At 44.6% G+C, this 4,517-nt stretch overlaps 1 pseudogene; it reads right to left on the reverse strand.

The window, feature by feature from the left end:
- Positions 1-958: 958 nt before the first annotated feature.
- LOC100016672 (BCL2/adenovirus E1B 19 kDa protein-interacting protein 3-like) lies at positions 959-1,953 on the reverse strand (annotated as a pseudogene).
- Positions 1,954-4,517: the final 2,564 nt, after the last annotated feature.

Here is a 4,517-nt window from a genome sequence, read left to right on the forward strand (position 1 = left end):
CCACTCTTCTGGGGTCAGAGGGATTAGATAGCTTCGGCCCCTCCATCTGCCCTCCTCTGCAGAAGTGAGGGACTTCGGGTACTGACCATCTCATTCCTGGCCAGAATCAGTTCATGTGTTCTTTTGGTAGAAATGCTCTTTTATTTTTTTTAAGAGAAATGTTGGGCAGGAGAAGGAACTACTTAGTAGAGGGGACAATGGAAAAAGCCAGGACCAGTCATTTTTTAGGGTGCTTGGGCCCTTGGCAATTACTCTGTCGACTTCACTTGATTATCCTCAGGTGGCTGTGGAGGTAGAAGACCAGACTGAGAAAGGGAGCTGCTTCATGAACTTCTTTATCTTTGAACCCTCCATGGGGCCTGGGCTATCCACCCCCTCCCAATTCCCCAGGGGAGCCTCCACATTTTTGTGCTGAGGAGGTCATAACCAACTTGGGCCCCTTTTCTGACTGTGAAGAAGGGGCTGATGGCAGAGAAGGATGGGAGATCCCTCCCCCCCTTAAAATGAAAAGGTTGCATTTTTTTCCAGCCCAAAGGAACCGGGGCAGAGAGGACCTTAGAGACCAAACTCAACCAATGCTGATAGTGTGTGTCCAGCACAGCAAAGACCTGCACGAGGAAAGCAGGGAAGGCCTGATCCCTACAGGGCTCACTGGACTCTGGTGATTGGCCCCAGCCCAGGGCAGCTCCAATGAAGGATTTGACCATAAAGAATCATCCCCTTTCCGGCCTCAATCATTACTCCGGGAGACAACGAACAGGGCAGTGGGACGGGGAATCAGCCCGAGGAAGCCTGGGGAAGCGGGAAGGCCTGGCAGGGGCAGCCCTATAGTCCCCATCGTGTGCAGGCTGAGCCCCAATTCTGTGGAAAGGGAAGGAAGCCCCGGGAGAATTCACACAGCGACGTAGAGCATCCCAAGGGAGAGGTCAGTCTGGCGGGCTTCCTCCCTTCTTTCCCATTTGCCAGGAAGCCCACCCGGCAGAACGGCGGGGAGTCTCCAGTTGCTCCAGCCACAGCAAACGGGCACGGCGTGGGGATGGGGGAGTACAATGTATTTTGTACACATTGATTCACGTGTTCCAAGGGATTCCATTAAAGTCTGGAATGGGAAAGGGCTATAGGGCTATGTCAGGAAGCTGGAGAGCCCGTGGGACGCAACCCCGCCCACCACGCGGAGGACTCCTCTCCCCCTTCTACTGAGCTAGGGACACAACACGGACAAAACGAATGGACACAAGTTATAGGAGCAGCCGGGGATGGACAGACGGACGACCTTCCTCCGAGACACCTGTCTGGCGAGCCTTAGAAGGTGCTGGCGGAGCTGGTGAGGGATCTTTCGATGTAGATCCCCTGGTCAATGGCGAGGAAGTGTGAGAGCAGTAGGGACAGAAGGAAGACCTTGAGAAACTCGGCCGAGAAGATGCCCCACTTCTTAATGACTCTGGAGTTCCGCATGCTGATGGTGGCCGAGTGCTTGGGGTGCTTGAAGAGAAACTCCTTGGTGAGGATGGGGTGGGGGGTACGTTTTCGGGCCTGCTTGGACCAGTCCCAGATCCAGTCCTAGTTCTTCTTCAAATTGCTTCTGACTTCCTTCCCACTCTATGTAGTCTTCTTCCGAATGGGAGCTGTTCTCCACGTTGCTCTGAGTGTCAATCTCCAACATTCTGGTGGTTTCCTGGGGCGAGGGGTCTGTGACCCGGGAGGACTGCAGCAGTGAGAACTCTTGGAGCTGCTCAGTTCAGACTCGTGCTGTGCATCTAGAAAAATCTTCTCCATGTCGCCTTTATAGGTCAAGATGAAGGCTGGCGCCGCGGCCACCGCCATAACTGCCGAAGTGTAACTCCACCCAAGAGCCTTGCAAGTTCTCCTTGGGCACTGGAAGGCCGGCTCTACGCCATGGTCCCTGGTCGGCAGGGCCGCGGGGGAGCCGACTGGGAGCCTGGGTTGGAGGGGGTGACTGTCGGGGGTGACGCCGCCAACATTTGTCGTGAGTCTTTAAATGCTTTTTCTAGACAGAGCACTGTGCTGAATTCTGGGAAGAAAAATAAGAGTCTCTGATTCAATGAGTTTACATTCTGTAGGAGAATAAGCACACATATGAGTATATAGAGAATATAAAATAAACAGAAGGTCATTTTGAGCGATGGAACATTTCTGATACTTCCTACTTAAAACCCTACAAATATTCTTCCATCATCTATATTCATATTGAAGACCAGGATCAAGTGAGTTTCTGCTTTTCTACTCCATGATAGCTTTCTACCTTCCCTGAGCCTGCTTTAAGACAACTGCATTATGTTTTAACAGGTGTTCTACCCCCCCAATTCCCCAGCTATAGGTATCCTCAAACCTGGGGAAAATCCAGGGAAGCTTCATGAAAACGGTGTTATTTAAGCTCAGTCTTGAAGATAACCAAGACTTGAAAAAGCAGAAATGAGCGAGCAGTGAACGGGATGCAGTCATCAGACAGTTTAGTGCAAAGATACGGACATTGTGTGTGCTGCCTGGCAAGTATGCCAATGTGCATTGAATTCAAAGTTCCAGGGAGCAATGTGTAAAAAGACTGGACAAATAGAAAGACGCTAGGTTGTAAATATTTTTAAAATGTCAAATAGTGGAGTTCATCTTTAAACCTGGAGGCAAACAGAAGCAACTTGAATTCTTAGACTAAAATTCTACTAAGGAACTTTGCTCAGGAAGAAAGGGAAAAACTCGAGAATGAAGTTCTGATGATACAAAATAAAACCATGTTGATGAAGAATGGAAAAGGCATTTGTTTAAAGAGACCTATTTGGGTAAATAGTGAACTAACAAATCCACTTAGATTTTAAAAAAGAAAAATGCAAGTGGAAGATGGAAGGATAGATAATAAAAATTGAATTTATGAGTGTGACAGTACTGGAAAAATGTTATCAGCTGTACTAAAGATCAGAAAGCGTTAAGCTGGTGAAGAAAACTTATTGTTGTTCAGTCATTTTTTAGTCATGTACAACTCTGTGACCCCATTTGGGGTTTTCTTGGCAAAACTACTAGAGTTGTTTGCCATTTATTCTCCAGCTCATTTAACAGATGAAAAGCCTCAAGTAAACAGGGTTAAGTGACTTGCTGGTGGTCGCAGAGCTAGTAAGTGTTTGAGGCAAGATTTGAACTCATGAAGATGAGTTTGCCTGCTGCCAGTCCCAGTCCTCTACCCTGTGTGCCAACTAAGGATAAGAAAAATATTTTTGAAACCTATGTTTGAAAGGAAAGAGTGACCAAAGAGAAGATATGAGCACTATTTGGAGTAGATTCTGTCCAACAAAGAGAAGGCAAAACCATTCACAGAATACTTTAGAACTGGAAAGGATCAAGTAAGTCATTGTTTTTTTTTTCTCATTTTCTCATTTTACTTATGAGCAAATGGAAGAAGAGATAAGTAACATGACTTGCCTAGAATCATACACCTAATTTGTTTTAGCTAAAAATTATGTGGGACTTTAGGATCTGCAAAGAACTTTGTAGATTTTATCTCATTTGATTTTCCCAATAACACTATGATGATCTCAGGGATAGAGATGGGGATAGGACTTGTGATTATATTAGCACAGGGACCTCCCAAGGAGAAACTCATACACTTGCAAGTTGTCTCCTTCTCTGAAATGTAAATTTTGCAACTTTGAGTGTTGTCTTGTGGAACTGAGAGATTGTTACTTTCTCAATGAGAAATGGCCAGTATGTATAAGGTAAATACCAAGAAAAGCCCTACTGGCTCTAAGGCTATTCTCTGTCCACTATTTCACACTGTCTCTCTAGGTGCTCTCTTTATCCCTTTTTTATTGATGAAAAATCTGAGCATAAGAGAGGTTAAGTGGCATGTATATCACACAATAGAGGCTAGATTTGAATGCAGGCTTTCCTACTCTGAATTCAGTTCCATGTCCATGAAACCATGCTTTCTTTTAATTTTTATTTTGCTTCTATTTTTTCTGCCAAGGAGAATGGCCTTTGCTCAGAGAATGAAGTACTCACAACCAAAATGGTTAATATGGAGTTGATATCAAAGATTAGGGAGATGATAAAAGCATGGCAAGCAGTTCTTGATGAATTTAAATCACCTGGCCTAGATGAACTTTATCCTTGGCAATTGAAAGAACTCACAAATGTGGTTGATTAATATGCCACTCAAGGGTATTTGAAATATCAGAGAGTAGTGGAGCTACCAAGGGACTGGAAAAAGACAAATTTTATTCTTATCTTCTAAAAAAGGGAAAAGAATGGAGCCTGTAATACAGAAACAAATGAGTTTCATTCATTCCTGGGAAAATTCTGTAATGACTCATTTGTGAGGTGGTTAGTGTACATTGAGAATAGGAAGCAGTGATTGCAAACAGGTCATTACAGACTAATCTTATACTTTTTGGCTTGGGTTACAAAACTGATAGAATAGGTGAATGCTATGTTTATAATTTGGGGACTTTTTTGAATTTTTGCAAATAATTTGTTTAAATTTAACATACTATTCTTGTTATAAAGGTGGA

The sequence above is a fragment of the Monodelphis domestica genome, chromosome 5 (genome assembly GCF_027887165.1).
Source record: "Monodelphis domestica isolate mMonDom1 chromosome 5, mMonDom1.pri, whole genome shotgun sequence".
NCBI classification, from domain to species: domain Eukaryota; kingdom Metazoa; phylum Chordata; class Mammalia; order Didelphimorphia; family Didelphidae; genus Monodelphis; species Monodelphis domestica.